The sequence below is a fragment of the Anoplophora glabripennis genome, unplaced genomic scaffold (assembly GCF_000390285.2).
Source record: "Anoplophora glabripennis isolate ALB-LARVAE unplaced genomic scaffold, Agla_2.0 scaffold33, whole genome shotgun sequence".
Lineage (NCBI taxonomy): Eukaryota > Metazoa > Arthropoda > Insecta > Coleoptera > Cerambycidae > Anoplophora > Anoplophora glabripennis.
In genome coordinates, this window is record NW_019416463.1 from 1,800,613 (window position 1) to 1,828,352 (window position 27,740).

The window sequence follows — 27,740 nt, forward strand, 5'->3', positions numbered from 1 at the left end:
TCTCAATCGCGTTGTGATAAATGAATGAAATTTGGTATACACAGCTAAATTTTGATGAGCAATTTGATGGACTAATCCATTTATTTCCACAAGGTCCATTGGGGTGGGTACGGGGGGGCCCTTGGTACTTTGCGTGTGTAACTTTTTCATCTTTGACTTTTTAACAAATTGGACAGCAAATTCCGTTTTCCCGAACTGTTTTACGTTAAAAAGGTACTCTTGTTTCAAATCGTTATCTTTAACGGTTTCTGAGAAAATCGCTCTTGAATTAATCCCACTTTGGTCAATTTCATAGTAATTTAAACAAAAAATAATAATAATAATTTTCCTTTCCTCTCTTTTCCATTTAAAGGATTAATTTTTATTTAATTTAATTTTTTATTATTATTTTTTTATTAAAACTAGATTAAATTGAAACAAAATATTTTTTTTTGTTTAAATTACTATGAAATTGACCAAAGTGGGATTAATTCAAGAGCGATTTTCTCAGAAACCGTTAAAGATAACGATTTGAAACAAGAGTACCTTTTTAACGTAAAACAGTTCGGGAAAACGGAATTTGCTGTCCAATTTGTTAAAAAGTCAAAGATGAAAAAGTTACACACGCAAAGTACCAAGGGCCCCCCCGTACCCACCCCAATGGACCTTGTGGAAATAAATGGATTAGTCCATCAAATTGCTCATCAAAATTTAGCTGTGTATACCAAATTTCATTCATTTATCACAACGCGATTGAGAGATATTGCAAAAAAATGATTTCCATTCCTCCCTCTTCAATGGGTCCCTGTGCCCTTAGGAAGCATTTCCGGATCCATGTTCATATGAACTTTTTTACTTAGTTTTGATTATAGAATCGGCCTGTTCAGGGTTGGCAGCTAATTATGAGACACCCTGTATAGTGCTTTATTACAATCCAAACCAAATTCTAAACTAAACCAATCAAAATTAGCTGTAGCATTTCAATGGTTACATATTAATTGTGTATCCCAAAATTTCTATCGCCCTCTGTATTGAAGTAAAGTTGATAACCGTTAATTGGAAGTAACATATTCGCATGAAACGAGTCGAACTAACGAGAATTAGCAGCAAACGTGTTGTTGGTTCAACAGTGATCCATGCCGGATTAGTGGAAAATGTCTCCAATTAATTTGCATCGGCATTGTTGGACAAATTCGGATTCCAACACAATTTACAGCAGAAGCTTTAGAAAATGGTGTTTTACTGTTAGGCAAGCACACGCAACTGACAGATGTATGTATTACGTTAAATCTCACATTCCAGTCACAGCTTTCCACATTGTTAAACTTATAGCTATTCATAATGTGATAAAATTTACAGAAAATTAATTTATTCTTTCTACCTTCATTTAGTAAAGTGAATAATATAGTCTTGAAAATATTTCTTAGGAGATTCCATTACAGCAGTAGTGTATTATTTTTGACTAGTAGAGGAGTACATTAAGAAATCAATGTTTTAATTATATTAGCCTTGTGTCCGAGTTACAAACGATTAACTGTCAGAAAAAAAATTATATAAAAAAACGGAAGAGTTAATTTATTGATATTTGATATGCTGTGGTATAAAGTAATGTATTTATGGAGAAAAAAAGGTACGGTACATTGTTGTTATTATTGCACGCAATGGCTGAACAACATCCAAGCTCGACACTACGTCGTCTATTTAGAATTCTTGATGTTCCGAGAGGCACATACCTCTCTTAGTCAGAAGAAGTTCTGTAAAGTGGAGATTGTCTTCTAGCCGGTATGTATATTTGCCGTGTCCATAGCGATTTGGGGCACGGTTTAAAGTCACTGGCATGTTACCTTCCTGTCCTTGACTGTTGGGATTGAGTCGTTTTTAAATTACTCTCTCACCAAAATTATGATCTACTTAGCCAAGGCTGTTCAAAAAGCAATAGAAATTCAAAAAATTCAGTTAATTTCTATAAAGGCGAAAGCATAGAACTTACTTGAGATTTGGAATCAACTCGTAACAATCAGGACAAGAAAGTCAAGAGACTTGAAAACAGTGCATACAGCAAATTCTTCTGAAAAAATGATGAAAACAATATGTCTCTGGAAAAGTCAAATACAGACAAGTTGGCAACAAGGCCTGACATCGTTCCACTATCTCCTATTTACGGATCAAACGCTCTTTGCTACACAAATATATCTATTTTAACAAATTCTAAGAATACAAAATAAGAACGTGTTTATTTATATCGAAAAGTGTTAGTCCAGCATCTACTTAAACTCAGTATCCAAACAGTTCAAAATATCATCCTCAGAATTTGGACAATCGTGACTGGATAAATCTCATTTAGCTTTTATAAAACTGAGTGATGAAATATTCTCAAGAAGTCCCCATAATCTTTCATCTTTTGTAGGGAAAATAAAACCACCTTTGCTCTCGTTATTATCTTATTTTTCTTGCCGGTGTTTGTGTAAAAGTTACCGGAAGCAAATGATTGAATGTATTTTCTCAGAGTAATATTTTTAAGCAAGAGAGCTTATTGGTTTACGGACGGCTCCAAAACGGCCAGAGGAATAGGTGTGGGGATATATGGACTCAGACTCTGATGAAGTGCAAGATATAGTCAGGGGAAGTTTGCCATTGTATTTCAAGCATAAATTTTCGCGATAATGGCATATTTAGCAGAGAATGTACGTAGAAGTTATAGACATAAACTCATATACATATTCTCTGACAGTCAAGCAGCAATTAAAGCTTTAGACACATACGGTAAGTTCAAAACTTGTGTGGGATTGTTTACAAATAACTAACTAACTAACTGAACTGAACTAACTACCGCTAATGCAGTTAGATTATGTTGGGTGCCAGGAGACAAAGGCATTGATGGAAATGAGAGTCTGAGTAAATGGATTGACAATGAGTCAGAAGTAGGAACTACTGCGAAGTAACTTATGGAATGTCTTTTGCAGAAAAGAACGAATGAGTTGCGGATCTTGAAAAAAATTCGACTCAGGAAAATGACGGGACTTATAACGGGACACTGTCACATTAGGAAACATATGTACAAGCTAAGGCTTGTAGACAGCCCGATCTGTCAAGGATGTGACTGGATGGATGAAACTTTTCTGCACATCCGGGGCTGAGAGAAGTGTCGGCAAGGAAGCTTTTGGATTTTGTGAAAAGGACAAAACAACTAGCTTTGAACAGTAGGACGCCCAATAGGTCTGATAAGACCGCGATGCTATCGGGACTTGAAGAGAACCTAACGACAGGTACAAGAAGAAGAAGAAGAAGCAAAAGATGGCTTTTCTATTATGAACTATTACCTCCTTTTTTATTCATAATTCCCAATGTTATTTAGTTTATAGTTGAAATTATGGAACCAATAATTATCAACTTCTTCAACGCACAAAATATGACAAAATTCAATAATTATATACAATTTCTTTTAATACTTAAAAATATTTTTTAGTGCGGATATCCATTAATTTTATTTTTGCCATATTCAAATAAATCGCCCTGTAGACGAAGCCGTAGCGGAAATAAACAGATACGAAGCATTTAGCGGGCATTATGAAACTCTAACCGAATCATCTGCTCCAAAATGGCGAAAATTTTAACAAACGGCCTCACAATTTGTCCCCATTAACGGAGTTCTAATTCTATTAGCATGAAATTGCGAGAATTACAGTTCCAAAGAGAGATAATATTAAAATAATGGATCCGTTTTAAGGCTGGAATTGGGGCCGGGGCGAAAAAGGGCCCGGGGAAATCGCAGTTAAACGGTCACTTAAATACGAATTTCCAGAATCGGCAGCACCATCAAAAATAGTTTTAGGAAATTAATCCAGAGCCGTTATGCAGCCCCTGAACGGGACTAATTAGAAACGGGAAATGAAGAGAAGTTTGGACTGACGGGTCTAATAATTTGTTAGATGCACTTTAATCAACTTGAAATCTACGGGGTGGTCCATGTTTCTTTCTACCACGATCTGTGTACTTGATAGTACGATCTATGTACTTGATGTTAGAGCTTGAAGACCCTAATTCTGTTCATGAGAAATTTTATAATACTTTGCATCATATTTTGAGTTTATAGTAGTCTATAATAAGTCTATAATTTACCATTCACATCGAATAAGTCAATTCTATGGAGGAAGTTCAAGAAAGATAAAATAAAAGGTAGAAACTATCCACCTTGGTTTACTAAGAACATTATGAAAAGTATTAAATTAAAGCATAAAGCTTTGCGTGATTATAAAAGATTTGATGATCCACTAGCTCGCCAGAAATTTGAATTTTTACGAACTTATAACGAGCGTTCAAATAAAAACGTGGTCAAGTTGGTTCTGAAAATTTGGACGTAGGGCGTAGCGTATAGCAAATGAACTTAAACGTCATCTGTCAAAGCGCTATATCGCCGCTATCAATTTGAATATTTTCGTTTTAAAAAGCGTTTAAAATGGTGTTTTCTCAAGAACAAAAAGTGTTTATCATAGAGTCCTACTTTAGAAATGGACGCAAGATTGATGGAATATGGAAGTATTCTATTGAGGAATGTTTCATAGAATTTCAAAATCAATTTCCCGGCGTTGTTGAGTACAAAATTTTTCAAAGTGCAGTTCAGCGTTGTGTTAATGTTTTTCGTGAAACGGGCAGTGTAACAAGAAAAGAAGGAAGCGGCCGACCTAAAAAGCGGACTGAAGAATTAAAAGAAAATGTCCAACAAATAATGGAAAATGCGCCAAGAACTTCTGTACGTGTTTTATCACAAATGGTGGGAGTATCAGTCGGTACCTGCCACACAGTGTTAAAAAAAGATTTGCGTTTGTTCTCCTATCGTTTAACTTGTCAGCAAGAACTTCATGAAGTTGATTTTCCGCGACGGGCTGTATTTTGTGAATGGTTTTTAAACAACTACGGTGAACTTCATAATATCACCTTTTTTTCTGATGAAGCCTGGTTTCATTTAAGTGGTTACGTAAACTCACAGAATATGAGAATGTGGTCTTCTGAAAAACCAGATAACTTTTTTGTCGAGGGCCCTCTACACGCTCAAAAAATTGGAGTTTGGTGTGCTCTCAATCGAAGGAGGATTTATGGACCTATTTTTTTTAATGGTACTCTTACTGCGCAAAGGTATAGAGAAGAAATTATCGCTCCTTTTGTTAACCAGCTGGAAGAAAACGAAATTACAAACTTTTACTTTCAACAAGATGGCGCAAGGGCACATACGGCAGGCGAGACGATGAATATGTTGAGGGAAGTTTTCCAAAATCGACTAATAAGTCTCAATGCTGAACATGAATTTCCACCGAGGTCATGTGATATTACGCCGTGTGATTTCTTTTTGTGGCCTTACCTTAAAAACACTATTTTTGAACTGCCTATTCCTGATTTAAACCATCTGCAGGCTCGACTTATAGACAAGATTCGTGAAATTAACAATACCCCGAGCATCTTAGAAAATGTCTTTAATTCTTTGAGGAACAGGTGTGAAAAGTGCTTGGAACAAGGAGGGGGACACTTTCAGCAGCTGCTTTAATTTATTGTTATAACAAGGAGGGGGACACTTTCCGCAGCTCCTTTAATTGTTTGTTATTGTTATCACGATTATTCTTTAAAATAAAGTTATATAGTCATTAACGTTATTGAAACTGACAGCTGCTATACAGCTCGTTGAGAAATGAGGTTAAGTTGGTCGCTATAAGCTACTCCCTACGTCCAATGTGTCAGAGCCAACTTCGACCACGTTTTTATTTGAACGCTCCTTATAAAAAATGAAATTAAATGTGAATATCTGAAATATTATCGTAACATTGAGAACAGTATTAAAATCAATCCCAATAAATTCTGGCAATTTATCAATATGAAAAAGAATAACAACAGCTTGCCAAGTACAATGTATTACCAAGATAATTCTTATAAAGGTACTGGTGAAGTGGTTGAGATGTTTGCTCAGTAGTACTTACTAGTACTTTTATTAAGTCCAGTATTGTTTCTGTTGACTCATTAACGGATACAGGCACTGCATTGTTTCAACTGAATCAGTTCACATAAGCAGATGTGATTTCAGCCTTAAAATAAATCAAACCCAAAAATACTATGGGCCCAGATAAAATCCCTGCATTTGTACTTAATGATTGTGCCTGTGTTTTAAGTTTTAGCTATACCTCTTACCATCTTGTTTAATTTGTCTATTAGATGTAATACTTATCCTATTGTATTAAAAAACTCTAGTCAATCCTGTTTATAAACAAGGTGAAAGAAATAAAGTCGAAAATTATAGACCTATAACAATTGTCAATAATTTTTCTAAAGCTTATGAGTTTCTTCTATACGATTTAATTTTTTCATTTGCAAAGAAACGAATAAATGAATGTCAACATGGTTTTTTTAAGGGCAGATCCACCACCTCCAACCTTCTGTGTATAACTCAATATATCGAGTGTTTTTTATTCGAATTCGCAAGTAGATGTAATATACACCGATTTCACAAAGGCTTTTGATCGGCTTGATCATGGTGTTTTATTGACTAAACTAAGGACTTACTCTTTTTATCTTATTTATTAAATCGACATGCATTTGTTGAATATCATGGTCGGCTGTTGAAAGAATTTGTAGCTACTTTGGTGTACCGCAAGGATAGGTTCTTGGTCCTCTTTTCTTTAATATGTTCATTAATGATTTCGTGCTTGGAACTGATGTTAATTGTTTATTATATGCTGATGACATGAAGTAACGGAAATGACTTTAAATTTACAATCTGCTTTAAATAAAATTGTTTTATGGTGCAATGTTAATAACTTACAGCTTAGTATTAAAAAGTGTTATGATGACATTCTCTCTCAAACAGCAACCGGTTGTATTTGATTACTGTATTGATAATACTATTCTTACCAGGCCATATACTATCTGTGATTTAGGTGTAATATTTGATAGTAAATTGTCTTTTTCGTACCATATTAATATGATTACGAACGAAAGCTTTAAAATGCTAGGTTTTGTACTATGCTGCTCTAAGGATTTTAAGGAATCACCTCTACTTTTAAATTAATTGTTATATTCAGCTTTTGTTAAATCTAAATTAGAGTATTCCTGCATTGTGTGGTCACCCTACTATAATATTTACATAACTAATATAGAAAGAGTTCAGAGACGTTTCTTAAAGGCAGCAGTTTTTAGAGAGGATGGCAATTATCCACCTATTGGTATACCTCAATGTGACTTTTTAAATAGATTTTCATTTCGCAGTTTAGAGGAACGTAGAACGATTTGCACATTTGATATTTTTATATAAGATATTATTTACATAACGCAATTGACTGTCCTTCTTTACTTTCATTGTTAAATTTTCATATACCTAGATTATCATCTCGTTTTTCTTCATGTTTTATTTACCTATGTCAACAATTAATATTCAAAAATACTCTGCTCTTTTTCAAATGTGTGATAAATATTATCTGTTTCAAAAATCAGTTTGATATTTTTAATTGTACTATAGCCACAATTAAAAAAGTTACATTTACAAATTAAATTATATCTGTTTTTTTCATTTATCTACTGTTTTGTCTAATTGTTTAGGTATGTAATGTTTTGTATTTTTACTTATCTCATATCATGTAGTGTATGATGTAGTTTTCTGTTTTACCTACCCTGTAATTGGAATTTCTGTAGGGTAGTGTATTGTCTAAATAAATAAATACATAAATAAATATTATTGTTTAAAATGAATTCAAGCTATTAAGAAACACTTCAAAAGGATATAAAATCCATAAAATCCAATACAAAAACACTAGGTCTTACTGAAGTTATTTGATACGTCAGTCTGTGACATACCTTGGTGCGACAAAGTATGGTCGATGCTTATAACTCAACAATACACACGTACAACTCATTTTGATTCCAAATATAACATACGTTTCTTCTTTTTCTGAAAGTGATAATCTATGGACAGTGAGAAGTTTAAAGCTTAGGTTCACTAAGGGTCCCGAAGATACCTATACCATCATTTATATTTAAAAACTGGGCACATGTTTTAATAGGCATAATATGGTTAAATGCACTTAAAAATTGGCATATCTCCTAACATTTGAAAAGTATCTCGCGTCTCTTCAATTTTTGAAAAGGGTGACAAACATGATGATGAAAACTATCGTACCATAACTATAATTTCAAACCCTGCGAGATTTTTGGGATCTATTTACGATATAGTCAAAAATTAACGATGCTCATTGTGGTTGTGTTAAAGGAAAGACAACAGTCACAAATTTGCTCAGTGGTACCACAGTTCATTTCTGAGGGTATAGATGCAGGCAGACAAGTTGACGTAATTTATACGGATTTTTTTTAAATCCTTTACAGACAGATTTAACCATCACATTCTACTAAATAATCTTAATTCATCAGGTTTCTTTTCCATTATAAGTAATATATTAACTTCATAGTGGTTACAACTCTGTTAAATTTTATGCAACATCAAAAATAATGTCACACTTTTGATGCGAAAAACCTTAGGAGGCGTTGCAACTTGTTATGTAACCTATCCTAAAACTTGATTTCAATTGTAGGAAGTTAATGTCACTAGTCAAAAGAAGAATATTTTTGTTTGTAGCTTTAGAAAACTTGCTTTAGTTGAATTGAAATGCCTAGAAAATGATATAACTTTTTGAAAAAATAACATATGGATAAGATTTTCTTTTTTGACACATTTTATATTTGAAACCCTGTATCTCGAAACAGCTTCAAACAATACAACAGCACGTGCTGCATCTATACATCACGTAATTAAACGAAATTAAACACCCGATAACAAGAGATTAGGGCCGTTAAGCCGCCATACTGTTACTCGTTTTTCAGTCTCCCCGGTTACAGGCAGATGTGAAATTTTATCGTTTTCAGCCCAAAATTACTTTATATCCTAATAGCTTTTCGGTTAACAACCACTGGGACGGACAGAAATTAAATTTTCTTCGTAAACAAAATATGCTGACGGCGGCAAGCCGTTGGAGAAAATTGAAAAAATTAGGAAAATTGTTACAGGTGTGGCACAGCTTACCACAAATTTTCATACAAATAGGAAAGTTAACCAGGCATTGTATCAGTAAAAATTTATAATGGACTATAAATGTAGCACATGTTTATTAGAGATTTTGTTAATATCCGTTTATGGCGGGCTTTTTTATGCGCAATTTTCAATGAATTTTTCGTCCAGTTGTTTAAAAAATCTAAACAAGTTAGAAACGATATCTCTTCACTGTACTACTCATACAAGTTTTCTTCAGGGTGTAAAACAACTGACAACACATTTTAAAGGAAAAAAAGCATATTTTTTTATCTTAACGTTTTCTGAACTTTACACGACTGTTGAACATACATGTAAACGCGTACGGTATTATAAACATAGTCACACCCAGCAGAATACTTTTGGGATACTATTTACACATGAATTAATAAGAATTATTCAGTAGTTTTATAAATAAATTGGACAAAACAGGAAAGGTACATGTTCTGATGTTTTATATTATCCGCCAAATTTTCATGCCGAAAAATTGAAGGAATCCTTCGTATTTCAACATTTCTATAGTTTGGATACTGTCGAAAAGTGGGCGATAGTCACAGTTGTCGTTCTAAGGTATTTTTTGTCGAACCAGAGTCGGACTAACTTCAATATGTTTGAGTTGTATTTGCCCCGATTTTAAATAATATAAAAGAATGCGATGGCAATGCTTGTTTAAATGGGATTAAGCTTTGCACGTAAAATAATCGTAATAATAAAACTGTTATTCCGAGTTCTTACAAAAAAATTACAATTCTGACAACTAATAATTAGTTTAATAGTAAAAAGAGCTATAAACACAAATAAATTACAGTAATACACATATTTTGATGTTAATCCAGATAATACAATCGGTCAGAAAATTACTAGAGAAGAAAGAATTAGGCAAATGCCATTCGGTATCAGTTAGATTGTCTAAACTAAAATGGAGCGTGACAAGATAATTAAAATTTCCTACATAGTAGCAGTTTTTTTAGAAGCGGGGGAGTCAGTGCCTCCCTAAGATTTCTATTTTTCACAATTTGCTTTTTGTGTTTTACTAGTTTATAGATCCAATATAATTTTAGAAACCATAATTCTAAACACAGAATTTTGTATGTAATAATTAGTGCTGGCAACTGAAATCGGTTTTTTGGATAGTCGGTTAACCGGTTTCGAATAATTCGGATTTTTATGAAATCCGAAAACCGGTTATTCGGTTATTCGATTCTTCAAATATCCGAAAACCGGTTATTCGGTTATTCGAATCTTCAAATATCCGATTATTCGATGATCTACTTCCCTTTTTTTTTAGACATCGAAATGTCCGATTGCAATTGACCGACTTCCAGATTTTTGTAAAAGTTTTGTATTTTTTTTTTAGACAATTTCTCCGGGTCTGCCTTTGTAAAGCACCGATTTTCAGGTATCCGGTTTTGGCGATTCAAGTAACGGGTTATGCGAATAACCGGTTTTAGCAACTATTCGACTAACCGGTTTTATCTGAAATCGGTTTTTACGGAACCCGGTTAACCTGTTTCACTTTTTTCCGGTTTTTGCCAGCACTAGTAATTGCTTGTTGAAGAGTGACTTCATGTTATTATTACATTTTTCTTGAGAAGCAAATGGGTTCCCCTAAGATGTCTTAAAAATATTTTTTACAATTTAATTTTTATGATTGTGTCTTATTAGTTTTTAAATCAAATGTTTATGATTAGTTTATAATTTATTTATTTATTTATTTACGTTACACCACCTGACAGTTAAAACCAATTAATAGGTGGGAGAAATAGCTAATAAAAATAGATGCATTAACAAAATCAGATTACTAAGTACAAGAGTAAAAAAAACAGTTAACAATAATACAGATTATAAAAGTTATAAAAAATTATAAAAGATAACCACTACGTATACAAGGACTAAATAAAAAAATACAGTCGGCAAAGTTAAAATAAATGCTAATATATATACCTACAAAACAATCATTTTAAAATTCAATTAAAACTAGTATACATATAATTATCCTAAAGCAGGTTATATAAAGAATTAAATTAATTAAATTAATATTGCAAGTTATAACTAGAGAAAACTCTCTTAATATGGGATATATTGTCATGAAAAATATCCACAAGGTTCTGCATTCGAGAGTGATTTTCAATCATTGTATACAACGGTGAAAACTTTAATAAATTTGTTCGAGATGTGGGAAGATAGAACAAAGACGAAGACCGGGTTCCAGAGCGGGGAACATGAAAACACAAGGCAGCTAGAAGATACGGACAATCAATCAATCTAGTAATGATTTTATACAGGGTTATTAGTGAGTTACACATACGTCGTGTAGCCAGGTCATTAAGGACAAATTGTCCAAGCAAAGTACCATGAGGTATACCCTGTGGTGGATAACAGCTATCGGACTTGAACCATAAATACTTTACATATTTCCGTTGAATGTTCTCAAGTTTTTTACTGCGAACTATATAATATAAATTCCATACTAGAGAGGCATATTCCAGTTTGGGAAGAATCTGTTACTGAATGATTCTTAAGCTGTAATTTTTTTAACATCGTGGAGAACTACTTTTAATAATTTTTTTTTCAAATGCTATTTTTAAATAACTCCAAAATAAGGCAGCTTCAGTCTTCCATAGTTGTACAATAAATCCAAGCCGGAGTTTGCAAAGAATTTAAGCAAGCATGTGAATGTTTTCATCTTCTTATTTTATATGTTCGTGCCAGTTTAATCGTGAATTTTGACCGTGATTTTTTGTTGAATAATTTCGCTTATAGAGGTTCATGTTTATAATAATAATGAATTAGTCGACATGACAATTTATAGGGAGCGTTGTTAGAGTGCCAATGTTGATCCCATCTACAAGCAGAACGTATTCCCTTATTGGTTGACCTATGAGTGTAATCATTTGTTTGGGTTGTGCAAAGAAGTAGAGCTACTGATGATTTGCGAGAACAGTTGCAAGAGCATGCGCCAAGACCGAGAATATCGGACAACATGCAACGGGAGGAAAAATTTTGAATCCTTTTGATCAATTATTATATTAGTAATTAGTCTTTAATTATTTTTTGTATCATAATATAGTATCCCGTCCTTTATATCGGCCTTTCTCTAAGTAGCTCTCGCTAATGTAGTTTTGACCCCAAGGATTTGGGTTACTTGTTAACAACGCACTAGTCTCATCATGAACTGGGTGCTAATTGGAGTCTCTTACTGATCGACTTCTTTCTACAGCTGCTCATTCCAGCTCAATCTGGGGGGCTTGGAATTGGAATCTGATATTATTAAGAGTAGGACACGCTCTTTTTCTCGTCCGTTTACTGTTTCCGGGCGAACACAGAGCTAAAGAGCACTTTATTTTGGGCTAAAGAGTATCTTTGTATCGTTCAAAAGTCAGTAGATATTCTTGGGGACATGGATGCTAGATTGATGATCTAGGTCTGAGCCTGATCTTCCAATAATTTGTAACAATTTTGTATTGACTATAAAAAATTGCAATGGATGGCTTTAGCACATATTAGAATATACTTAAATATATGTATACAATACAATGCTAGTACACATACGGTTTCTGACAGTTGCAGCTTTGCCTTGTGTCCTAGCATCGAAGCTCTGCATGTGTCTACTTTGGCTGAATGTGTTTAAAGCAGTTTGGGGCTGCGTGGATATTTTTAGATTCAAAACATGGGTGAAAATTGCGTGCAACAAGGTCCATGTTCTCGAACCTATACTACGCTATCAGCGTGGTTTTGGACTTGTTTAGAGCTCTATAGCGGTTTCTGGTGTTGGATTCAAAACATGGGTGAATTTTTTGGCGGATGAGGAGCCTTAAAACTCTGAGTAACGGGTTTATCAAGTTTTTTTGTAGGGTTTGCTCTATAACTCGCTACAACTTCACAAGATGGGCTTAAGGTAAGATTCTAACTATCAAGATACATTTTTCAACTGTTGTGGGAAACAATCCAGAGTTTTTATTAAAGATTTGACAGTAAGCAGTCGCACAGATAAGACGTTTTTATTCCTCTGCGTAATTTCCTCCCTCAAAGAACATCTGCGCTTGTTATTTCTCGGATAAAAAGCACTTAGACAGAAATTAAACTCCTTAAAAAATGACGGCGGTGGCGGAAGACAGATGTATGTACATCAGAAACGCTGCGAACGTTGCTTGAGAACGTCTGGACGACGTAAATAATGCAATTAAAGGAATGGAACGGAAAAATTATGAGAGCAGCGGGTTCAGCGGAGACAAATGGGGATCGATGCGGGTGGAAAGACGGAAAGCTTGAAGTTGCGGGCCAGCCATCTGTTTCCGGGTTGCAATTTCTCGGTGACACAAAGAAGCCGGAAAGCTGTTGGGGTTGCCCCGGCTTGCTCGCAATCCGAAATAAGACGTGTATGTAATCTGGCGCTTTCAAAGTGCAAACGAAAGGCCGTCCTTATTCTGTGGCAGAATTTGAGTCGAACTTGACGGGATTCAGGGTATCTAGAAACTATTAAAGATGGAAGAAAACTAGTAACACGTTCTAGAGCTCGACTTTCAAGACGAATTGAATTGCCAGATCAAATATTCGATATCCTCATTTGTGTTAATGATAAGATTTTCCAAATTTTCCACTGTTGTGTTCTATTAATGAAAATATAGGGGTTCGTGTTAAAACTGTTTATAGTTTAAAATCCAAAACATATTTTGTAATAAAAATTAGGGCATAATATTTTTAGTGTGGACTATTTTCCACGGATAAATGATTTTAAGATATAGCGGCGTTAAAATACAGTGGCGTAGTTACTTGGTGAAAATGCCTTTTTTAGGAAAAAATATGTCACTGTTTTTTTAATAGAAGGTATTTTTATATTTTCCCATTAATTTGTATTGATCAAACAGTATTGTTGTAATATGTTCGTAAAATAATTGACTGGCCTTGGGACAAATGAGGTTAAAAATTATTTAAATCATAAATAAACAGAGCAGTTGAATGCAATTGGATTACTATTGTATTTATCTGCTACTTTACGGTGATATAGGGCATACAAGTGTTACAGGAAAAATTTATGAAACTTAATTTTTATATGACAGACCCATTCGTTAACACGTTGTATAAAATTAAAGTAAAAATTGATCAATAGGAACATTATTATTAGTATTAGCGTTTTAATGAATTTAAGCCATTAAAGTTGCAAAAAACACCAAAGAAAAGAAGAGGTAAGGGATGTAATAAATTTTAACAAAAAAATCATTGTTTTATTGACATCAAAAACATTTTTTTCCGATTTCAGTGCGATCATCCAGGTTTGTTTATAGTATTAAAAAACATCTCTTGATATAATTAGATTTTGCACATTTATACATACAGTAACGTCTCGGCTTTCTGATAAGTTTAATATGTGGTTTTGATTAAACAATTAGATCACAATACAACTTTTTGTCTTCAGTTTCATTTCATATTTTGCTTTATTCCAAGAAAAAAACGTCAAATAATCTCCTAAAAATGTTTAGTTCCTTAAAGTTTGTTACTAATGATATTGTAGAAAACAGCTACTCTGTGGACTACAGCTCCTTCCAACACTGAATTATAAATGCAATATCTAATAAACAGGTAAGATTATTCGTTAGTAAATAGTGCCTATACAGGGTAGCCCATCGAAAACGTACCGCAAGGCATTACAGGGTAGTAAAGAACTTTTCGTCAAAATACAAAAACAGGTCAAATTTGTTTATGAGGGGGACAATTTTTGGCTCAAAAATCATACCAAAATCTTCAACCCCCTAAGTGGGGAGCTATCCCCTAATTTTTTTCAAATGGGAATCGGGGTCAAGTGGGGGGTCATTAGAAAGGGCTTTTAATTCTCTAAACATCGATTCTTACTTTTTGAAAATCGATTCATTATTTTAGAAAATATGCAGCTTTGAAAATACGAACAATATTTTTGACGAGAAATGCGAAAATCGATTTAATTTTACTTCAAAACTTACGGTATTAGTCAAGTAAATGCTGAAAATGTTGTCCGCCAACTTGCATACAATGATACAGGTTGTCTTCAAACCGTTGTCGAACATTCTGGAGCACTTGCGGTGTTACTTCGCGACATACATTAATGATTCGTCCTCGCAGATCTTCCAAGGTATCAGGTGGAGTGCTGTAAACTTTGCTTTTAATGTGCCCCCAGAGAAAGAAATCTAAAGGATTTAAGTCGGGTGACCGAGGGGGCCACTCAATTGCACCTCTTCGTCCTATCCAGCGTCCTGGAAACGTCTCATTTAGGTAATTGCGCACATTGAGCGAGTAATGTGGAGGAGCTCCGTCTTGCTGGAAAATCAGTTCGTGTTCATTGTAAGCAGGGTCGTCCTCTATGATATTTGTTAGAGCTGGGTCGATGACATTTTGTAGTAAATCCAAGTACATATCGCCTGTCAAATTTCCAGGAAGGAAAAAAGGACCTACAATGGAATTTCCAAAAATACCTGCCCATACATTCAACTTCTGGGGGTGTTGGGAGTGTGTCTCATGGAAAATCCTTGGATTGGTATCAGCCCAGTAACGACAATTATGGCGATTCACTAAACCATTCAAGAAGAACGTACACTCGTCCGAAAAACACACATTAAAGAGGAAATTATCGTTTATCGCTCGTTCAGTCATTATTTCGCAAAATTGCAAACGACGATCAAAATCGTCTTCATTTAGCTCTTGCACTAGCCGAATCTTATAAGGATGGAATTTGTATTTTTTTAATATTCGTTGGACACTTGTACGACTCACTCCTGTCGCAGTAGCCAATTGCATTGTACTCAGCGTACTATCCATTGCCACTTGCCCCAATACCGCTATTTCCGTAGGTTCATTTAGTACCGGATTTTCAACCTGCCTCTTTTTGTTATGAACGGAGCCAGTTTCGCGAAATTTGGCCACCAATTCGCGAACAATTTTTCCAGACGCATGTTTCTCAGGATGCCGTTGGTTGAACAGTTCGGCGACCCGATTTCCGCATTCATTGTTTTTGAAAAAAAGCTCAATAATTTCTACTCTTTCTGGAATTGAGTACACCATAATTAATCAATTTAAAAGACTCGGCAGTATTGGTACTCTTCAACTACAAGTCACAAGACAGTTATCTAGCAACTTCTTGTGGCCTATCTAAATACGAAACAAAAAGCGGACAATTTTTTGCTCACCAAAATCAGGCTAAAGAATTCGCAAATCAGAAAAAAAAAAGCGAATTCTTTTGAAGGAATTTACCAAGCTAATACCGTAAGTTTTGAAGTAAAATTAAATCGATTTTCGCATTTCTCGTCAAAAATATTGTTCGTATTTTCAAAGCTGCATATTTTCTAAAATAATGGATCGATTTTCAAAAAGTAAGAATCGATGTATAGAGAATTAAAAGCCCTTTCTAATGACCCCCCACTTGACCCCCATTCCCATTTAAAAAAATTTGGGGGATGGCACCCCCACTTAGGGGGTTGAAGATTTTACTATGCCTTTTGCGCCAAAAGTTGTCCCCCCCAAAAGCAAACTTTACCTGTTTTTGGATTTTGCCGAAAAGTTAATTACTACCCTGTAATGCCTTGCGGTACGTTTTCGATGGGCTACCCTGTATATTAGTAAGTCACTTTCTTCTAGCAAGTATCGACAACCTTAACAATTAAGATGTAACATACTTTGTAGGTTATACCTCACTCACACTCGTGTCAGTAGATAAATATCTAAATAGCTAGATCATTCGTTGATCGCCTACCACTCAGATTGTGAAAAGCGACTCTCGGCGAGCCGGCAAAGAAAGAAGAGCGCCAGAAGATACGCCAGCGGGGCCCAGCCAGGATAGGAAGAGGCCCCACGAATTGCTCGAACCCGTCCGCTTCAGCGAGAAGAGAGCCTGTCTCTACGAGGCGTTCGGGCCTACAGAGATGGCGTGGGTAAAGAGCGATAGTCACGCTGGACCCCGCCCCATCCGAAGCGATTTTTCTTGCCAAGGATATTGGCGCGCGTTCGTCATCTCATATACAGGGTGTCTCATAATTAGCTGCCAACCCTGAACAGGCCGATTCTATGATCAAAACTAAGTAAAAAAGTTCATATGAACATGGGTCCGGAAATGCTTCCTAAGGGCACAGGGACCCATTGAAGAGGGAGGAATGGAAATCATTTTTTTGCAATATCTCTCAATCGCGTTGTGATAAATGAATGAAATTTGGTATACACAGCTAAATTTTGATGAGCAATTTGATGGACTAATCCATTTATTTCCACAAGGTCCATTGGGGTGGGTACGGGGGGGCCCTTGGTACTTTGCGTGTGTAACTTTTTCATCTTTGACTTTTTAACAAATTGGACAGCAAATTCCGTTTTCCCGAACTGTTTTACGTTAAAAAGGTACTCTTGTTTCAAATCGTTATCTTTAACGGTTTCTGAGAAAATCGCTCTTGAATTAATCCCACTTTGGTCAATTTCATAGTAATTTAAACAAAAAAAATTTTTTTGTTTAAATTTAATCTAATTTTAATAAAAAAATAATAATAAAAAATTAAATTAAATAAAAATTAATCCTTTAAATGGAAAAGAGAGGAAAGGAAAATTATTATTATTTTTTTTTGTTTAAATTACTATGAAATTGACCAAAGTGGGATTAATTCAAGAGCGATTTTCTCAGAAACCGTTAAAGATAACGATTTGAAACAAGAGTACCTTTTTAACGTAAAACAGTTCGGGAAAACGGAATTTGCTGTCCAATTTGTTAAAAAGTCAAAGATGAAAAAGTTACACACGCAAAGTACCAAGGGCCCCCCCGTACCCACCCCAATGGACCTTGTGGAAATAAATGGATTAGTCCATCAAATTGCTCATCAAAATTTAGCTGTGTATACCAAATTTCATTCATTTATCACAACGCGATTGAGAGATATTGCAAAAAAATGATTTCCATTCCTCCCTCTTCAATGGGTCCCTGTGCCCTTAGGAAGCATTTCCGGACCCATGTCCATATGAACTTTTTTACTTAGTTTTGATCATAGAATCGGCCTGTTCAGGGTTGGCAGCTAATTATGAGACACCCTGTATACAGGCTGTTAGTGAACTTATGTCAAAAATTTAAAGAGATGAAAAAGCAGCAAAAACTGAGTTAACTGATCTCACATACTTGTATCGGGAGTTTAAGGTCATAGAGAAAAAAGCCAATTAAAAATGTGTTAAAACTGTTTTGGAACTGCTGAAATACTATTTTATCGCGGCGAGTATTTACAAAAAAATGTCAAACACTTTTTACGAGTTCGTAGGTTTCTCATGAAGCCGAACTTTATTCGAAAATCAGTTTGTAATACATTGTTGTAGTGATTGCTGTGCTGTTTTCCGAGAGTACATTTAATAGCCGTATTTCCAAGTTTTCTTTTGAAAATGGCGCATTTATTTAGCAATCGCGAATATTATGGTATGCTCATAATTTATGGCGAAGCTAACGAAAATGCCCTCAGAGCTTGTCAAGTGTACCGTGCAAGATATCCTGAACGACGTGCATCCGCACCGCGAACATTTGTTGTTGTAGCACAAAAAGTTTTGGACACCGGTGAAGTACAACCGCGTCGAAGTCGCGACGGTGGTCCTGAGCGACCTCTAAGAATCTTAAATGCCGAGGAGATGATTTTAGATTTTATAGAAGAACATCCTGATTGTAGCACCAAAAATATCGCAGAACAAGTAATTATTTCGCATCCTGTTGTGTGGCGGACATTACGAGAAGCTCAGTTGTATCCATTTCATATTCAACGTATTCAAGCGCTTACTCCTGAGGATTTTCCAGTACGTCGAGGTTTTTGCGAATGGTTGCTTCAGGAACATGCAAAAAATCCTCAATTTACAGCGCAAATACTTGTTACAGATGAAGCATGTTTCAGTCGAAATAGTGTACGTAAAGTCTACAACACTATCGAAAATCCACACGAAATCCGTCATGATGCCTTTCAGCAACAGTTTTCAGTGAACATGTAGGTCGGTATCGTTAATGTCACTTTAATAGGACCTTTTGAATTGCCTAGACGCTTAGACGGTGCTTCATATCTAGATTTTTTGCAAAATCGCTTGCCGGAGTTATTGGAAGACGTGCCATTAAATGTTCGGCAAAATGTGTGGTTTCCCGACCGCTGGATAGGCCGCGGCAGCCCAGTTAGATTTTAAAATTACTTCTTACTCAACACAAATCCATGTATTTACCTCATTTTGACAACGGACATGTGGCAAAAATATAAAAATTGTGGGAATAGAATCCGTATAAAAAAATGTAGAAATTCCTACAGCCTTTTGTCCCGTGTGGTTTCGTTTTCGAAGAACAAGAAAGTTCTGAATTAAATAAAGAAATTTCCAAGGAATGACTTTGGTATTTCTTAGTTAATCAATTCAGTTTTATGGCTTTGATTTTTTAAATTATATTGCTACAGAAAATTTACACTACATCAGATAGCAGAAAAATTCTAGTAGTATTGGAATGCACTGTTTGTAAAATATTGGACATTAAAATTACAAATGAAATTGGCATTATTTTACCTGGCTATTTTTCGGCGGATATTAATTCTAGCCTTACTCCAATTTTCTACGAGTAAGAAAAAGATGAAACGAGTTGACGAGTTGAAAAAAGGTAATAGAGAAATGTTTTTAATTTTTCTTTTTTTGTACTGCATTTGTTTAAATAAATTGTATATTCACCTAGTTTTACATTACTTCTGCGTTACAGAATAACATATTTGTCTCTATTTCAAATTCCAACTTGTTATTAAATTCAAAACCGAGTTACGTTTAAGCCTAAACAATGTCGACGTCAATTTCGGCTCGTTTTCGTGGCAAAAGCGAATACAATTCAGTTCCACGTCCAATACAACACCGATTATTTTATAACTGACTAGTCGAATTGTGGATAATTCGAGTTAATATGGAATTCATTCTGTTCAAACCCGGTACGCCGCAACCGCGTCGTGCGTCAGTGTTGAATATGCACCGGAGTGAAGATAATGCACGATGTTCAGTTCCACTTCACGGTTTACCCCACAAAGGGCTCGTCTATGCACTGCGTGTGTTTCTTCGGAACTAGGCTAATTTTACCAGGCGCTTTCCGGCGCATTTTTTATTACAGTGTAGCCTACTTTCCACAGTGAAACTGTAAACAAGACAGTTTTGGTTTATTCTAGTAAACATTTGCTGTAGTAATTAAAATTGGTGCACTATTTTGTAAGGAACTAAAGCGTCTTAGTCCTGTGAATTAACACATATATTATATCCTCAGGAACTATAACGATTACGAAGGAACTACAGGGCGTTTTTAAATGAAGTAGCAAAAATGGTACCAGTGAATGTAGAGCCAAAAATAAGAGGATTGAAGTAAAAATACCTTATATGAAAGTTGCACCCCTGAGGCGATATACCCTCTTAAAGGAGGAGATTGAAATTCACATTTAAAATTTTTTTCATTAACATGAAAAATGCTAGAGACACGAAACTTGGTATGAGCATCCTACTAATAAAGAGATAACTTTGCGATATTTGTTCGATCATTGGTGTATTTTATAAAGGAGTGAAACAGTCAATTCCATTTTATTAGAAATTTTTTATATGAAGCAAATTTTTTATTTAAAAATATTTATTGGGAAGACTGATTTATTGCGCAACTTTTTACCTCTAGTAATTTTTTGACAAAACCGATAGTTTTCTAGTAAAAAAATTAGATACGTCTTCGTTCACTAAGGGGGTAATTCCGAAAATTTGTAAAAATAAAGTAGGCGGATGCCATAACAAATAAATTGTTATTTATCATATTAATAAATTGACACTTTCTGTCAATAAGCTGGTAATTTAATAATAACATTAAGAACAAATTGCTATTAATTAATGAAAAATGTTTGATAACTTTTGACTAAGGGGCATATATTACGTAAAGTTATTTAACTAAAATAAAATTTAATACAAACGAAAAACAAGAAATACAAAGCAAGCATAACCTAATACGTCTGTTGAAGTTATAACGCACTTGCACAAACAGTTCTTGGTTATTGCGAAGGTCATCTGCTGCCTGAAATATTCTTAAGCGTAGTTCTTCTGAGGAGATAACAGGAGTGGCATAAACAATACTTTTTATGTGTCCCCATACAAAGAAATCGATAGGCGTTAGGTCAGGTGAACGTGCAGGCTAACAAACAGGGGCATCACAACCACGACCAACCCAGCGATTCGGGTAATTTAAATTTAACCATTCTCTAACGGCAAGTGTACTATGTGCAGGCGCCCCATCGTGCATATTCCACATCACCTGACGTGTAACGAGGGGTACATCCTCAAGTAATTTTGGAAGATTTTCGCTCAAAAATCTAAGATACTCGGCCGCTCCAAGGCTGTGTGGAAGAATAAAAGGACCTACTAGAGTATTTCCTACAATTCCCATCCAAACGTTTAAACTGAAATTATGTTGAAACAATTATTTCATGAGTATTTTCTTGAATGAACATTATGAAGGTTTACTGCACCTACTCTAGGAAAATTTGCTTCATCGGTGAAAAGTATATTCATTAGGAAATTTAAGTCATGCCTGGAAATATTAACGTACCATTGACAAAAATCCACGCGGATAGGTAAATCAGGGTCATTCAATTCTTGCACGGGTTGATGGTGAAAAGGGTATAACAGATTTTCATGAGCTACATTCCACACAAGACTGTGAGAAACTTGCAGTTGCCTGGACACCTGTCTTGTGCTTGTACCACAGTCTTGTTCTAGATGTTCCAGTATAGCTTCCTCAGTTTCAATAGTTCGGATACTTCCGGCATCCTCACGATTAGGCTGAATTTTACCAATTTCGTGAAACCTTCTCTCCACCGAGGCCAATGTTTGTTTATGAGGAATCGGTCGGTTTGGATATCTTTGGTGGTATAATCTTACTGCAGCGTTCTATTTTTGCTGGATTCGAAAAACACTTGGAGCATGTCGACATATTCGTCATTGGTATAAATATTATTTGCCATAATTATTCTGATAATAAATTAATCAATTGGTACTAATTATTGGTTGACAGAAAGTGTCAATTTATTAATATGATAAATAACAATTTATTTGTTATGACATCCGCCTACTTTATTTTTACAAATTTTCGCAATTAACCCTTTAGTAAACGATGACGCATCTAATTTTTTTTACTAGAAAACTATAGATTTTATCAAAACATTACAAGAGTTAAAAAAGTTGCGCAATAAATCAGTCTTCCCAATAAATAATTTGCTTCATCCAAAAAATTTCTAATAAAATATTGCAATGGGGTTGACTGTTTCACTCCTTTATAAAATACCCCAATGATTGAAAAAACATTGAAAAGTTGTATCTTTATTAGTAGAATGCTATCAAGTTTCGTGTCTCTAGCATTCCTCATGTTAAAGAAAAAAAATAAAATGTGAATTTCAATTCCCTCCTTTAAGAGGGTATATTGCCTCAGCGGTGCAACTTTCATATAAGGTATTTTTACTTCAATCCTCTTATTTTTGGCTCTATATTCACTGATACCATTTTTGCTACTTCAGTAAATTTTTACGTTTCAAGAGTGAAGTTTATCACCCAAACCTCTCTGCTACCTATTTTATATGCTAAGGTACTAAAGTGCTTTTTTTGCTGCAGGTATTTTTCACCTAAGCAATAAAAATCCATTATTTGTCACTCATTTTTGCCGTTTATATGAATATGTTAAAAGTTTATAATAAGGAAGACAAGTGTATTTTTTAATTCAGAAACTGGTTTGTCACTTAAAGAATTAAAAGAAACTTTATTTATTCTAATGTAGGGAACTAAAGTGTACCTCTCTAGAGATTAGCTCTTGCTTAAAATTGCCTGATCCCTCAACTTATACCGGACACGCATTTCGAAGGAATGCTGCCACTCTTCTGGCAAACTAAGGAATAATTATATTTTACGCTTTAAAAGGCACGGTGGGTGTCGTTCGTTCACTGTAGCTGAGGGATATATTTATGATTCTGCGGAAAATAAAAATCAATTTTCAAATAAAATTTTACATGGATATTCTCCAGAAAATTCTACAGTGACAGAAAATGATATCGCAGCGAGAGTGTTATTTCAAAATGTGCAGCAACTATAGCATCATCAGAAGGGAACTTTGTTTTAAACCTCAATGCTATTGTTCCAATAAATTTTAATAATTGTTCATATTGTCTACTAACTTTAATTTTGTTTAATAGAAATTGATTTTTAAAATTCTATATTTATTAGATTACTTGCCGATCGCTAATTTGTAAAATTCAGTAAAGGTGTTAAATTACTTGAGCCTGCAAAACCATTTATTTATCACACACACACACACACACACACACACACACATATATATATATACATTGCCATCTAAAACCCGGACGCCCTAGACTTCTACCTATATAATAAATGACTAGACGGGCTACACAAGGTACGAGTACAATTCTTTACGTGTCCCATTTCCAGAAATAACAGACCGTACTTTATGCAAAGCCATTCCTCCTTACGCGCCGTATATTCCCGACAAAATCCCCTGGCCGTCATGGGAACTGGGAACATGCAGAAACTCAAGTCTTGAGAACGCCGACTGTCGACAATGGAAGCTAAACAATGGCTGAGTGACCCAGAGCCGTTGACAATAGAGCAACGCGAAACGTATTTGGGGCGCACAAAGTAAGTTTGTATGTTTTTTTTGGCCTCGTTTTATGCATTAGTGATGATTCGATACGAAGCACCTACAGGATGGTCAACAATATTCGTCTTACTGTACTGTCACCATTCAGGAATTTCATAAGTGAAAAAAATAGTAATATAAAAAAGTACATGATAGATCCCTACGGATGTGACTTGCTTTAGAGAGCTCTATGGCAAATAGGCAACCAGTAATACATTTTTTATAGATTTTATTACACGATTTGTCTAAATATGAATTAATGCACAAATAACAGACTTTCTCCCATTCTAACGCAGATTTTCTACTTTTTGTTGTAAAGAAATTTGTAATTTGCCGCTTTTGAACAAGCGGAATCGTAAATTACAAATTTCTTTACACCAAAAAGTAATTTGAGTTTAAAACTAAGTCCACTTTATATAAAATCTGCGTTAGAATGGGAGAAAGTCTGTTATTTGTGCATGTATTCATAGTTCGACAAACTGTGCAATAAAATCTATAAAAACGTATTGCTGGTTGCCTATTTGCTATAGAGCTATCTTAAGATCATGTGAAATAGGTACACATAAGACGAGAGTTTTAATTGGCAAATAACAAGTACGTATATGTGATCACACTTGCCACGTTGCTCACGAATTATGTTTATGGCATTGTCGATGGCTTATAATAAGTCTCGTACACCATTAACTGGATGACCAAACTCTTCACTTAAATATTACTAACTAGTAAAAGTCAATGATTTAAACTGCAAAACAAACGGCAGTGTTAATAGCCTCCATCCAATCTTACACTAAGAAAATGAGCATTTTCACAATAAAAATACGAGTTTATTTGAATATAATTTCTGCAATTCAATAGTTGGTATATTTCAGTGCATGATTTTTTATTAAAACAAATATAACTTTCATCGCTATAATTAAATAAATAGTTTTCTTCTTAGTGTAGTCATCTGATATCTAATAACTACAAAGACCTAGAGCCAACTTCAAGTTACTCCGCGATATTTGCGGAGGAACCAGTTCGAAACCGTAATTATTTAAAATTCAGTACTATTATGTGTTCTACTCTAAAAGCCGGATCCAAGTTTGCCCAGTGTCAAAGCTAGCTTGAAAGAGCCATCTCCACGAGTATTGTGTGGTATTTCTTTTGTGCCCATGGCTGTTTTGAAGTCTTCTCCACAATATCTCCTTCGGGATATGCACACAAGTTATGCTGGATATTAGTCCGCTGTATAGCAGCGACGACAAACGGAAAATTTTGATCCCATGCATGCAGCCAGAACGACAGTAGGATGTACAGCCGCGGACAATAAACCTGTTCCGACCTAAATTTATGAAATGTTTTATTAGTTTCGTTCTTTGAACCTGTTTAAGCGTTTTACTTGCTGTACCTTCGCGTTGTAGCTTTTACAGTAGAATTTCGAGTAGCAACTGATTAATTTAATTTTTAAACATTTTAAAAACTACTTATACTTTTGTGACTATCAAAATTCAATGAAATATATTTCTTTTTTAATTACTATAATGGTGAAATACGAATATATGAAACAAAGACTGTATGTAGATTTGTTGTACTACTAAGGTAACAGTTATTTGCTTAAGCTAACTATTTCTATAAAATATCCCTTTACCCTCCACAATGTTTAGCCAACTTTGTAAAATCTGAACAGTATATACATAACACAACGTAGATAAACACGTCGTGTATTATGAATCAAAATATTCAATCCCCATTTCACATCCTCGGTTTCACATAAACGGCGTACCCTTAAGGTCGTATTATTTAAATGTAAGAACCAAAGCCGGTTTTGCTTTAAAGCTGGCCACCGACAGTGTGTTGGTCGACACTGACTGTGCGTCAACTGTGTACAAACTGTGTGTCGGCTGCGCTAGGATTATGGAAGTTTCATGTCAGCAGATGTACCCATATAGATAATAATATATCAAAAGGACTGAAATTGAGTTTGTTTAAGAGTTTGTCATCAACAGTGCATTGAACGAACATTAACTGTGCATCGCCCGTGGACTAATTGTTTCGGCTACGTGAACACTGTGCAAAGACCGTCGACTGTGCGTTGACTGTATATACTGCACTAGGAATATGGATTTTCCACATAATAATTTTTTTAAATGTTTGAACCAATCTACTTTACTTTAAAACTGATTTTCGACTGGGTATTGATCGAACATTGACTGTGCATCGACCGTGTACAGACTATGTCTGTCGATTACGGTAAAATTGTACTAGAAGTGTAAACATTTCAATGTTACTTGAAATGTTACCAATTGTGCATTGATTTGGACACTAACTGTGAATCGACCGTATTCCTTCTGTATCGGTTACGTAAATACTGCGCTAGGACTATAGACTGCATACACTGTGTATTAATATAGTGCAGTCACATGGAATATGGCATTTTCAGATAAGCGGACGTATTCATTTAAATGTATTTTTTAAATGTTCGAACCAATTTACTTTACCTTAAAACTGATTGCCAAATGCGCACTATTCGAACATTGACTGTGCATCGACCGTGTACAGACTGTGTCGATTACGGTAATACTGTACTAGGAGTGTAAAAATTTCAATTTTACTTTAAATGTTACCAACTGGACATTGATCGAACACTGACTGTTCGTTGATCGTGTGCAAACTATATCGTATATGTGAATACTGAGCTAGGACTGTAGTCCGTACATCGACTGTGCATCGACTGCGATAAAACTGTGCTAGGATCGTGGAATTTTCATATACGCAGATGTATCTATACAAATATATATTTTTAAAGTGTTAGAATCAATCTACTTTACTTTATAACTGGTCTCCGACTGTGCACTGATGGAACACTGTGCGTCAACTGTGTACATGCTGTGTGTCGGCTGCGCGCATACTGCGCTAGGATTGTGGAAGTTTCATGTCAGCAGATGTACCCATATATGTACCGCGGACTAATTGTTTCGGCTGCGTGAATACTGTGCAAAGACCGTCGACTGTGCGTTGACTGTATAAACTGCACTAGGAACAAGGAATATTCACATCATTTTTTTAAATGTTTGAACCAATCTACTTTACTTTAAAACTGATTTTCAACTGGGTGTTGATCGAACATTGACTGTGCATCGACCGTGTACAGACTTTGTCGGTTACGTTAATATTATACTAGGAGTGTAAAAATTTTAATGTTACTTTAAATGTTACCAACTGTGCATTGATTTGGACACTAACTGTGCATTGATCATGCCATTGTGGTAATACTGCGGTAGGACCGTGAACGCTTCAGTTTAATTTTAAAGGTTATCAACTGTAAATTGACGGAACAATGACTGTGTTGTCGGTTTAGTAATTTTGTACCGACTGTGATATCATAGAAATTCACATAAAATAGCGTGTCTCCAAGAACATTTTCTGTGTACCGACTGCGAGAATACTGTGCTAAAACCGTGGAAGCATCGTATGATCTGAAATAATATACACATCGGTTGATATTATACATAATACCCATAAAAATAAAGTTCAATAATTGTAGATCGTAAAGAAAAAGAAATGAGACAAAAGTTTGTTGTTTCCGAAAGATAAATTTTTAAGTTTATTACATTCTCTATCCTACAAATACACTTATCTAACCGATTTGATACGAACAACACGTCAGCACAAAACAAATCATTGGGCGACATACGTAGCACTCCTTAAACAACCAAAATCACCCGGGAAACGCGACTTTCCCGTTGATCCAATTACCTCCAAAGCTCCGACCGCGTTATCTACCTGCCCTTATTTACCCGAACACTGATATATCAGGTTGCCGGGCGCATATTAAGGTGAATATTATAAAGCAGTTTGCAGACGGGGGCCTTATCTTAATATACCACGGAACGGCGCGCCTCCTGTGATCAGGGAGTCAAGTGACATACGACCCGCTCGGAGCCGTCATTACGGGTAATCCACAGCCAGCGTGATGTATGGGGTGACTATGGGTTCGGTGGGGATGTTCGCAGACAGCTCGGGTTTCAAAAGAGTCACGGTAACGATTGAAAATGTCTGTTATTT